Source organism: Peromyscus leucopus, chromosome 20, assembly GCF_004664715.2.
Source record: "Peromyscus leucopus breed LL Stock chromosome 20, UCI_PerLeu_2.1, whole genome shotgun sequence".
NCBI classification, from domain to species: domain Eukaryota; kingdom Metazoa; phylum Chordata; class Mammalia; order Rodentia; family Cricetidae; genus Peromyscus; species Peromyscus leucopus.
Window position 1 is genome coordinate 26496401 of NC_051080.1, and position 13253 is coordinate 26509653.

Consider the following 13253-nt stretch of genomic DNA (forward strand, 5'->3'; position numbering starts at 1 on the left):
GCCACGCAGCTCCAGGTTCTTGGCCATCCAGGCAGTGTCAAGCATGGGCTTCTCATGACTTGGGCCTCAAATTAGGCCAGTCATTAGTTGACCACTCCCACAAGCAATGAGCCACCATTGCCCCAGCACATCTTGCAGGTAGCACAGGTTGTCGATTGAAGGTTTTGTGGCTGGGTTGGTGGCCCAGTCCCACCACTGGAGTACTTGCCACTCCAGACTTATTTTAATGAAAGAAAATAACCTCTCTCTCACCCACTCTGCTTTTCAGGCTTTTTATTCTGTATGTGACTATCTCATAACATCATGGGCCATAAACAATAGGGCTGGAATTAGAAATGGGAACTTTCTCAGTTAAAATCTCATTTGACAATTGTGATGTTGATTCAGACATTCTTGTGTGTCTTTATACACACCTGTCACTAAGGACACAATGATGACAGCAGCTATGCCCAGATTTACAGCGGTGCCGGTCATCTGAACTCCGGTCCTTGTGTTTGCAGCAAGCACTTTAGGGACTGGGTCATCTCACCAGTCCCAACCAATACTTAATATACTTACAACTTGAGCATTTGGAGGTGGGTTCACCTGGACAGTTTTTGTAGTCTTGCCTGTCTTGAGAGTCCTAAATGTTAGAACAAAAGCTGGGCCGAGATATTGAGTTTGTTAGCAACATAGTCAATCAAAGCCAGTTCATCCTATTATTCCATAGACAGATATCTAGCATTTGTGATGACATATTGTAGTCATTAACCTTGGTTGTTAACTAGACATACTGGGGAAGACGGAACCTCAATTAAGGAATTGCCTCCCATCAAATCAGATTGACCTCTGGGCATATCAGTGGTTCATTATCTTGATTGTTAATTGATGGAGGTGGGCCTGTACACTGTGAGCAGTGACACCTCTAGGTTGGTAGTTATGGACTGTATAAGAAAGGTACATGAATGTGAACCTGAGAGCAAGCCTGTGACCAGCATTCCTCCATGGTTCCTCCCTTTTCTTCTGTCCCAACTTCCATGGTTGTTTTTTCTTTCCCAAGTTGTTTTTGGTCATGGTGTTTACCACATTAACAGAAAGCAAACTGAATTATACTCACAGGTTGATGACTGTGAACTACTTGAGAGCAGAAGGGAATCCGAAGAGAGCAAGGGGAGCAACTTTTATGTTTTTAATGTTTAAAGTTTAAACTCAAATCTTCTCTGATCCTTCCCTTGGGGTTGAGTAAGTTTTACTTACGCACAGTGAGAGATAAGAATCTACTTTCATTATTTTCTGCATGTTGAAATCTGTTTTCCTCAGCACCATTTGTTGAAGATGCTTTCTTTCCCAGACTCCAGTGTTTGGCACCTTTGTCAAAAATAAGGTGACTGTAGTTGTGAAGGCTTATATCTGGGTCCTTAATTCTATTCCATTCATTTTGTGTCTGTCTTCATTCCAGTGCCATGTTGGTTTTATTACCATGGTTTCATAGCATAATTTGAAATAATTTAGTTATACCTCCTGCAGTATTATTTTTGTTTAGGATTGATTTGTCTATCTTTGTTCTTTTGTTCCTCCATATACATTTTTAGATAGTTTTTTTCTATGTTCATGAAGTATGATAGTGGGATTTTGAATGAAATTGCCTTGAATCTGTAGATCGCTTTTGGTAGAATGGTTTTCACAATATTAATTCCTCCAATCCATGAACATGGGATGCTTTTGCATCTTTAATTATTACCAGTCTTAAAATCACTTAACTCAGGCATGGTGGCACATGCCTTTAATCCCAGCATTGGGAGGCTGATGCATGTGGATCTCTGTGAGATCAAGGCCAGCCTGATCTACAAAGGAAGTTCAAGAAGAGCCAGGGCTGTTATGTTATGTTACAAACTATGTCTTCAAACAACAACAACAACAACAACAACAAAAAAAAAAAATCACTGAAATTTGATGAAATTCCCATGTGCTTGAAGAATCTTGCAGCAGAAGGATCAGAAGGGTTGTTTATGACTGCAGATGTGGTTTAGAGGTTGTTGTGATCAGCAAACCATCACTATCTAGAACAAATCCCTAACTTGTCACCAAGGACTAAAATTTCCCTTTCTCATTTATACCCTCTTCAGGTGTGTAGACAAAAGGGGCCAGCTAAAAAAGCCTACCCTGACCCTCAAGCCCAGAACCAGAGAAAGAAGCACAGCCTAGATCTGGGACCTGGGCCAGAGAAAGAAACACTTTATCCTTGAACCCAGAACCAAAGAAGCATGTCCTGACTCTGAAACCAGTGCCAAAGAAACACTCTTTGTCCCTAGAATCAGAGCCAGTGAAAGAAATATGCCCTGACCTTAGAATTGAAGCCAAAAAGCTAAGAAAGGCCAGTGAAAGAAAGCAGTTTGGTTTTGAAATCAAGGCCATCTCTGCCTCTGACCAACAAAACTAACCAATCCCTGAGCAGGAAAAACTAACCAATCCCTGAACAGAAAATCTTTTCCTTGGAGAAACGCCACCTCTAAGAAACCCTATATAAACCACCCTGCAGATTTGGTTGTCAGCTGTTCTTTCCCACCCTGGTAGAGGCAGCCACTCTCCTGGACTCCTCCTTCCCAAATAAATCTCATTATCATAAGTCTTGGGTGTGAAGATTTTTATTCACCAACACAGAGAAGAACCTTGCTGGGAAGACCCTTTAGGGGGCTGAGCAAGCCTGAGCAGAAAATAACAACTTTTCACTGGAGCTGGAGAAGATTGCTACATTTCTGCAGGGGTTTCCTCTTTAGCAGAGTTAAGCAAAAGGAGCAACATCTTTGGCGGGAGAGGCAGAGCTCTGCTGGGAAGCCCCCTTAAGTGGGGACTGAGCAAAGCTCAGCTGTAGCAACTCTCCAGGAGAGGAGCAGGATTGCTATATCCTGTGGGGAGACCATCCCCATGGCAACTCAAGGTATTGCCCAACTCCCTAAGCAGTAAGGATACCTTCCTTCCAGAGCTGAGCTGTCCCATTGCAGCTCCAGGTGACAGAGCTCTTCTAGCAGCTCAAGGTACTGCCTGACTCCCTGAGCAGTCAGGATACCCCCCATCCCACCCCACCCCCCAGAGTTGCAACACTCGCTTGCTTACAAGGTGTATAAGCATCTTCTGGGGGAATCGTTCAGTAATGAATAATTCTTAAAGTCAAAAGAAGACTCCTAAAAACCACTCCATCATTACTGTCGATTGAGTGAGGTGTGGTAAATCAGAGTAAGGCACTGTGTGTGGCTGCAGGGTATTTGCAGGCATTTGATTAATTTGATTAAGGCAACTCAGATGATAGAGAGGAGGGATCAGAACCTGGATATAGGTCTTCTGTGTTCTCTATATAGCTCCCTGGGTATAGGTATGTGTGTTTATACTCCTTCAAATATGCTTATGTCTCCTTTTAATACTGTCTGTTTCTGAAAATACATATTGATTACCTTATGTATTAGGAGTCTCAGTACTCTAGGCAGTGGAGGTATGCTATAGAGTAATAAAGCACTGCTATTTCATGGAGCTGCCATTATGGTCATAAAGGAAAAGTAGTGACCACGTTACCAAATACAGTGTTTTAAAAGCAATTCTAAGTGCAATAAAGGGTGGGATTTCAGGAGGGTGTCCTGGAGGGCATGTTTGAAAAGGGCTTCATTTTCTGGTTGTTTCTGCTTTGTTACCTGGTCACTGGCAAACACAGGTTTTGTTTTGAGTATGTTATATCTCTCAGTTGATAGAATGCTTGCATAGTATTCATGAAACACTTGAGACTGATCCTCATTATGGTGTAAGCTTAGCATGGTGGTGAATGCCTGCAACCTTAATGCTTGAGAGGTGGAGGGAGAAGAATTAGAAATTCAGAGTCAACCTCAGAGACAGTTTGAACCTGGCTTGAAATACATGAGACCCTATCTCAAAATCAATCTATTTATACATCCATCATCTATCTGTCTGTCTGTTTATTTATCATCCATCAATCTGTCTATCTATCTATCTATCTATCTATCTATCTATCTATCTATCTATCTTTCCATCATCTCCATCCATCCTTCTATATACCTATGGAAAGAGAATGAGGTAACAAGATAGGTACCTTGAAATCTACAAGATCTAAAATACTCCCACCAAATCCAGAAAAATAACTAATTTAAAATTTTTAAGAGAGCAGAGCTCTGTTGTATATTTCTTTTAAGATTTGGAGTGTATAATCTTTGACTCTTCATGAGACAAATGTTTAAATAATTTCTGATTGGAAAATAGAAAGCTTGCAACAGTCTTCTAGCATGGTAGGGTAAGATGTTTATGCTGATAGTTTAGTAAAAGGTTTTCAAACTTTTTAGCCATTCTTGGTCATGTCATGTAAATACTTAGAGTTACTATCAACTTTGGGACAACTCCCAGAAAATTCTCCCATAAATAATTGTAAGATTTCTAAACATTTTCAGATTTTTATGTGAAAGCATTTAATATCATATCATATCAGAGTTCCTGACTCTCATTAGCCATCTTGCTAATGGTGTCCTCTTGTATTTGTGTACCCTTGAGTTTTTGGGGTAACTATTGAAGACTAAATTTTGTTTCAAATCAGCCATAATTTGAATATATTTTTTATGTATACTAGAAATATGTTGGGCTACACCAGTTGAGTAAAAGGATATTCAAGAGGCTTGCACTGCTACTATGAGCAGGCTCACTCTGCCTTGTAGCAGTTGATCAGATTCTTGCGATCTAAGAATAATTTATCTTATAATTTGTTTCTAAATGTCAAGATGAATTTGATTGCTTTTTACCTTCACATTTTAATTTTCTTTCCATTAATTTTTAATTGAATTCTTCTCATCTTTTTAGTATATAGATTTAAAGATGATCTAAGAATGGATTGTTTATAAATATACAATTTTAAGACCCTGTAAATTATCTGTTGTTTATGGGAGACATTCCAGAATGCTCTTTCAAATTACAGTTAAAATGTAATTTATAAATTTTGAATATATTAAAAATAATTTAGTCAGATTTTTCTTTTGTGTTTTCAAAAATGTTTGTGTTTTTAAAATGTCTTTGCCCTCACAAACACATTTTGAATAGCTTTATAATGGCCAGACCATTAAATCTGTAAGAGATACCCCAAATATGCACATATTTGTGAAATAACACACCAACAATTAGAACTTGAAAAGAAGACACTCCATGTAGTCAAATACCAGTCATCAACAGCCCCAGTGCTTTGGAGACATTCTACAAGAGGGGGAAGAAAAGCAATATTCAGTATACAAGTTGTAGCATTTTAACATTTCTTTTCAACTAATTTATTTATGCATGCAAAACAATGGTCTTCATTATGACATCTTCACACATACATCTCATAATTTGTTCTTATTCACTTTCTTCCTGACGGCCTTTTCTCATCACCTCTCTCTGCTTCTATCTGGCCTCTTTCTTCCTCTCAAATACTTCCCCATTTTGCTTCCTATTCTCAGGTGAACTGAACCTCTCTTGTCACCTTCTACCACCCTTTAAACCTTTTTATCTTATGGCCAAATGTACTTTCTTCTCTCTCTAATATGGACATATAGATGCATATATATGTATCAATGTATCATCTATCTATCATCTATCTATTTATCTATGTATCTATCATCTGTCTATGTACCTATGTATCTATATATCTACTTATGTATCTACTATGTGTCTATTTATGTATTTATGTACCTATCTATCTATGTATCTATCTATATATCTATCTATGTATCTATCATCTATCAATTTAAAATCTAGATTCTGCCTATGAGAGGAAACATGCAGTATTTGTCTAAGTGCGATTTGCTTTGCTTAAAATAATATCCTCCAGTTCCACCCATTCCCTACAAATTTTGTAGTTTTATTCTTTATTGAGAATAAAATAATATTATGTATATGCGTCACATTTTCCTTATTCATTCATCTGCTGATGGATAGCTAGGCTAGTTCCATAGCTGCCATAAAAAAACATGGATGAACAGGTATCTGTCCCTATAGTAGGCCAATTTATATTCCTTTGGGCATATTCCCAGGAATGACATGGATAGATGATACAATAATTCTTTTTTTTCAGGTTTTTGGAGCATGTCCATACTGATATCATAGTACTTGTACTATACCTTCCCACTAGTAAAATATGTAAGTCCCCTTTGCTTCATATCCTCACCAGGATTTGTTATTTGCTTTTATTTTAATGATGACCGTTTTGAGAGAAGTGACATGGAATCTCAGTGTAGATTTTTCCTGTTATAATCTTACTGATTTCCTTAAGTATTTTTCTCACTCTAATTAGTTTTGAGGATTTTGTATAATGTATTTTGATCATATCCACACCCTTTTCTGACCCCCTTCAAGGTCAATTATCCTTCTTTATCCAGTTAACCTGGTGATTTCCTTTTTTTTTTTTTTTTAACTTTAAAGCATAATGTACAGTTGGTGCTGCTCATATGCACCTGGGTGGATGGCTTTCTATTAGAGTGTAGTCACATTTAGGGGCTGCACCCTTAAAGAAGATATCAGTTGTCTATAGCTGCCTACCTAGGGCTGGGATTTCATGCCCAGCTCCCTCTTTATGCTAGGATTTTGTTTGGTTTGAGTTTACCTGTGGGTTCTCAATTATGTCAGTAGCATGCTATTTTAATTACTACAGCTCTTTAGTTTAACTTGAAATCTGGGCTGGTGATAACTCATTTTTGTTGTTGTTTTTTTTTTTTTCGAGGATTATTATTGTTGTCTTGAGTCTTCTGCCCTAGGTATTAAACCACGGACTTGATGCATGCTAGAAAGGTACTCTACCAATCAAGCCACATTTCCAGCCTCAAGCTTGTTGTTTGTCTTATTGGCATGTTTTTGAAGTGGACACAAGGCCTCTGTTTTCTATAATAGCATTATTTTTCATTGAATGGGCAATTAGTAATACTCTAGAGCAAGCCATAAGGTCCTAAAACAGTTTTTGCATTGACAGACAGCTGTCATTCAGTGTTAAAAATTTCTTGCAGAATTTTCTGCTAAGAGACTAACTCAGGATATTTACCATGGGTCAACATTAGTTACATTCACTGCAGAATCTGCAGCACTGCAGCAGAGTGGTGTCTGGTTCATTTTGAGCCATGTGATGGTACACATTACAGCCCAGCAGTACACACCAGTGGTATTCAGAAAGAGCAGCCACCAGCACAGAAATGTAGCTATTAGTTTTTTTTTTTTTTTTAAAGATCTTCGTTAGAGGCACCATTTCCATTGGTTGTATACTCTGTTCATTTTGTAAAAAATAAATATTACTGTGATTGTGATGTTGAGAAGACAGTTGAGTTTTAGAGATTGGAGCATGTTTTCTTAAAGTCCACGCATTACCAGAGGCTATCATAAACGATCACAGACGTTGTTCCAGTCGGTATACCTAGCACGGCAGCACTGCTGTTGACCCCTGCACTGATTGTGTGGTTTGTACACACTGTGATCTCCTCTTGTTCCCACCTTCTCCTCTTCCTTGCTCTTGGCTTTCATTTCTCATAATCCTTGCCATGTCTGTTGCGGTCATCTTGCTGTTACACTTTTGCTTACAGGGCTTGGCTTCCTTCTGTTTATGAGTATGGCCAGCAGAGTCTTGATTCCTACTGTGAGAGGAGAGTTTTTGCTTTGGGAAGATTCAACTTTCCTCCCTCCCATCTTTTCCCCATCCATCCCTCCTTTTTCTTCTTTTTCTTCCACCTTTTCTTTATACCTAGACTTGCATTTTCTTATATTTTTAGTTTTATACATATACAACTCATATGAAATATGCATAAATGGGAGCAACTAAGATGCTTTTAAAATTTTTCCCAATTCGAATTGAGCTATTAATGAAACAATCCAATTACTGTCCCGTTTATGGACTGACTTGCTAATGATTATGTAGGCGTTTATCACTTGCTTCTTTGGACTGTTTAATGTTGCCACTGACAACACAACAATGGCAGGTTCATACTCATCTGTAGCTAGGGAACCTCCTCAGGATCATCTGCACCAGCTATGTGAAGTCAGTATAACGACAAGTCAAAACCACACCTTCTCACATAGCATATGTCCTGTTTGATGATCTGCTGCTGGTTTCCCTCAGGGATTCTGGTGATTTTACACAGTTCTGTATGAATAGACATCAGTCATATGTAAAGCTGTAAGTAAACACTATGCTATTTTAAACAAGGGTATAGATATCCATGAAGTTTGATATCTTTGGAGGGTTTAGAACCAATCCATCATGTATACAGACCAATGATTGTAGCTCTCAACACATCCGCACTAAACATGTCCTCAACTTAACGTTAATGATCTAAATCCTCAAAATGTGATTGCTGTACCCATGTCACCACCATCAGTAGATATTTGGCAGTAGACACAGTGAAGTGGGGGGAATGGTGGTCATGCCAGTTGAGATAGCAATATCTGACTTCCGCAAACATTCCAATAAATTGGTTTGTGGAAACACATTGCCAGTGATCCTGTCCAGGGATTTAGTGTGGCCTGTGAGAAGGAAAGATCCTAGTATTTTAGCTTCATTAGTGCTGTACTCATGCCCTGCATGACTTTATAGACAGGAGGCAATGAATGCTTGTGTGTGTGTGTGTGTGGGGGGGTCTGCTATAGTAATGAATCGGCCTAGTGTTCTTTTCTACAAAATGCTACTGAGTTCTGAGGAATATAATTCATCATAGAGTTCCTTGTATGTCTATGATTTCAGAGCCAAGCACTTAGCACTGGATAATCAATTTGGAGGCTCTTCCCCGGGGAAATCATTCTCCCTGCTCTCAGCATTCCTTAGTTACCTGTAGTTTTTGTTTTGTTTTTGTTTTTTGTCTATGGTCAAGGACCCTTGAAATTTACTCCTTTCTTGTTAGCATGTTTATTGGTGTTGGCCTTGTTCAGTCTTGATTGGGCAGTGATGCTGATGAGACTTCATGAACGTAGCTTCTCTGACATTTCTAGGAGCGAGATCTCACAGCAAACTTCCTGTTCCTTTGCCTCATAACAATCCCCTCTCCTCATACACACCTGCTGCTGTGTTCCATGAACCTTAGTTGCTGGAGCTGTGTTACAGATGTATTAGTTTGGGCTGAGCACCACATGGTCCCTTTGTGTGTGTGTGTGTGTGTGTGTGTGTGTGTGTGTGTGTGTGTGTGTGTGTAACAACAACTAAAGAAATAGAGATCATATGAGAGAGAGAGAGAGAGAGAGAGAGAGAGTGCAAAGAGGGTTGTGGGAAGGGTTGGAGGGGGAATACATGGTGGAAATGATGTAATTATATTTAATAAAAATATTAATAGATATTAGCCATAGAACTCCTGGGGAGACTCAAGACTCATAATGTAGGATGTTCATGCCTGTGTGTTGAGAATGGGGTCAGTGTCTGAAGACCTGGGCAATGATAGTTGCAAGAAGATGGGTCTGTTGTTATTTCTGCCTGTCTCCCACACCACATTGGGACAAAATATCTCTATCTCTCCATGGTAGAAGTCAAGGGCCACAATGAAGCCACCAGAGCCATTGTGCATGAGTCAATATCATACAATATAGCATACAATACAACATATGAGGTTTCCATGGATGGCAGCAGCATGTTCTCACTCACTATCAGTACATCTTCAGATGTATCTTCTCTTCCTCCTGTAGAATTTTAGGGCTATGCTGTTTCTCTCTAAGAGTGAAAAGACACAGCCTTGATAAGAACAGAGGGTTGGAGAGTGGCCCCAGTGCTCCATAGTGACTGAGTTCTGAGACATGTGTTTATACTATTACCTCCCAATAAGTATTCTCCTGATCCACTCAGACTAAGAATACCCTCATCACCTCCTGATACAACTAGACAGGAGAGTTGCTATACAAAGGACAGGAGCCAAAGCCGCAGAAACATAGACAGTAGTCAGAACGTTGTCTTAGGGACAATTGCTGGGAATATGGTAGAGACTCAGGATAGAAGCAAGATGAACATACTTAGGAGGAGGAGAAACCATTAGTAATGTAAATGAGGATTTAAAATAAAAGTCCCAGGCTAGGAACAGAGTGAAATGTTAGGTGTAAATGTCCATCACCATCTGAATATGAGGTCTCATCTCCTGGCAATAGTTAATGAAGAACAGCACAAGTGAAAGAAAGAAGAGCAGTGCTCAGAGGGGTGAGAGTCAGGGCATGAGGCTTTCCATGTGGGAGGTCCCAGATTCCATAGAATGGCCCAGCTCCTTCATTCAAACACTGGACCTTGTTCTGAAAAGTTTGGTACCATTGCTAAATTAGTTGAGATTCATTATTTAATGATGCCTTCCTCAAAGTACTTGGGCATCTCTTTATCTTCTCTGCAGACAGGTGAGCCTTCATCCCCGAGGCTGAAGAAGAGTAGTAGTGGTGGGCATAGTGCCCCCCCATTTAAAAATAAGAAGTAATTAAAAACATAGGCAATGAATTAGAGGAGAGCCAATAGTGAATGGACTTGGTCTAAATGTGGTATATCCGTGTATATAATTCTCAAGCAATAAAAGTTTGCTAGAAAAATAATTTATAAAATATTAAATTCCTATTTCTAAATGTGCACACATATAGAATAAAAATATACATGGGAGAGAGAGGTAGCATGTCACAGGCTATCATGGCAGAGGCTGGGGGCTAGTGGTAGGACAGGCTTTCTTGTGGGTGGCAGCTACTTATCCCTGGTCTCCATTATTCACATCTGTGTTAACTTAGTGTAGAAGCTTTGGAATCAGTCAGATGAGATTGGAATTCTGTTTTTTCCACTTACTTCCAGGTTGGGCAAACTTGGGCACACGATGTGATTTTTCTGAGCTTTAGTTTCTTCCTCTATAAAATGGTGTCACACTGTTTTGTTCTGAGGTTTCCCAAGAAGATATTATGGGATGACATTTGTATCTAACTGTGCCCCATGCCAGCACTCATCATGAGCCCAATAAATGTTTATTAACTCTCATTTGTATCAGAATTACCACAGTTTTCTCTTATAATTTCCTTACCTAAAAAATGGAGAGGACACGATACCTAAGGTCATAAGTTTTATTTTTAAACCAAGCCGAAATATGGTCATAATTATGAAAAGAAATCTTGTTATTTTCTGCATCATGAAAGATAAAACGGAGCTAGAGTGTTGACATTAGTGATATGGGATTTTGCGTTGTCAGTGGCATTAGGGCACAGGCTGGAGACAGAGTTCCACACTGCCACCTGCAGCAGCAGCTCAGGGAGCTGTTTCAGAGACGTCCACCCAGGTGAATCTGGGATCCTTGATGCCATCCCAGAAAAGAATTTCTGGACAACTTGGTATGAAGGAGTTGGAATTTATTAGGAAGAGATTTTAATATGGATCTAAGCATCAGTGTAGGAAAAAAAAAGGACAGTGGAAAGAGAAGCACTTGGGGGAAAAGGTTAAGACACTTCTAAGTGTGGACAAGGACTTCTCTGGAGAGAAAGTGTTGTGTGAACTGTCTTAGCAGTATCTCAATACAGTTTTGGTAGTTCTAAAGTTATATTTCAAAGGGCTGCTCAGGATCCTTCTGGTAAATGTGGTTACAGGTGGTTTGGGAGATACTGTGGATAGGACTATTATCTGATGAGGCAGAATCGTGGGTCACCAGGGTGATGAAATGGGGTTAAATCATATCTTTCATTGTAAATTCAGTTTGTTAATATTTTTCATGAGATTCATAGAAAAATTTAGATCTGGTAAAGTGGAAACTTGGTCATATATGTTAGGCCTTCAGCATGGCTCATTACTGTCTCAATTCTCCTATTTGAAATATCTCTATAAAAATGAATGTTGTCTCTTTGAAGGCAACCTTTAGAGCAGATGCTCTACATTGTGCTGAAATTCCTGACTCTCAGCTGCTGCAAGGTCTCAATGAGACTCCAGAGTGAGGGGCTTCTTTGCCTTCACATGTGTCTTAAGTTTCTCCATCTTTCTGTCTTGCCCCAGTACCATTCAAAACTAAAGTCTAATGAAAAGGTCCAACCTTATAAGGTCTTGTGCTATGGACCTGTTAATTAACTTCTCTGCACTTTTCTATTCAGCTCAGAGACAGTGATAATGCAGACCTCAAATATTTGTTGTAGGTATTAAAAGAGATTTAAAATGTTACTTAGCCCTGTGAAGTAAATACTAGCAGTGTTTTTATTGTAAGAACAAGTGGTTTTCCTCTCCACCTGCATTCTTTCACCTTCAACTGAAAATGAATACATGCTTGCTCTGACCCAGATTTCAACTTTTGATTTTAAAGAGAGAAAAATTTCTATCATCAGGACCTTGAAGGCCATGGGGCAGGTGACAGGAACGGGTAGCCCTTTGCGATAAGAGTACCATGGATCTCCCTCTAGCCATAGACAAAAACAGTCATGTGAAAATTAAATTCATTTTCCTCTCACAGCCCCCGCCCCACTTCATCCTATTCCAGCAGCTGGATGGCCCCTGGGGTAAAGGGAGCACATCTCCTAGTCCTTCCTCACCTGTCTTCTGGTTCTTTTGTTCTGCATCTAGGGAATCTGCCTCTCAGCCCATGAGTTAGAAGGTTAGAAGCAGGGGAGGGGGGGCACAGGCTAGCTGCCAAAGTCGCTCCAGTTTACAGGTGGGAAATCCAGAAGCACGGGGATGTCTCTGGGCCACGGAGACTCTTGAGCTCTGTTGGGTCACATGTGGCTGGTCCTGGGATTAGTGTTTTAGCCCCAATCCTGGGTGGTACTCCTTCATCATAGCGCCGCTCCTAGATTCCAATTCCACTTTGATTTACCCTTCATGCACCATAAGAAGTGACACAGAGCCTTCCAAAGAGTAATGCTCATAGCCTGCTTTCTGAATATAAAGGTTAAGGATCCAAAAGTCCCTTTTCATTCCAAATCTTTATTCTCTACCCGTAGGGACACATTGTTTTAAATATTCCGTGGGCTTCTTCTGTATCTACTTATAACTTCTGCACTAGGCAGATGTGAGTCTTAAAGGGACACATTTCTCTTCCTTATACTCAGCAGAGGGTTGCTGTACCAGAAAGGCCTACTTTTTGATGAAGATGGACTTCAGGGGCGCAGGAGGGCATTTAAAACATTTTCAATTACATGTATTTAATTCGTGAGTTTTGGAGGAAAGGACGTTTGTGTCACACTTGAGAGACAGTCAGGAGACAGCTTTCAGAAATCTCGTCTCTTCTTCCACCTGGTTTCCTTGGGAGGGGTTGAATTCAGGTCCTCAGGCTCGGTGACAGGTGCCTTGGCCTGCTGATCCATCT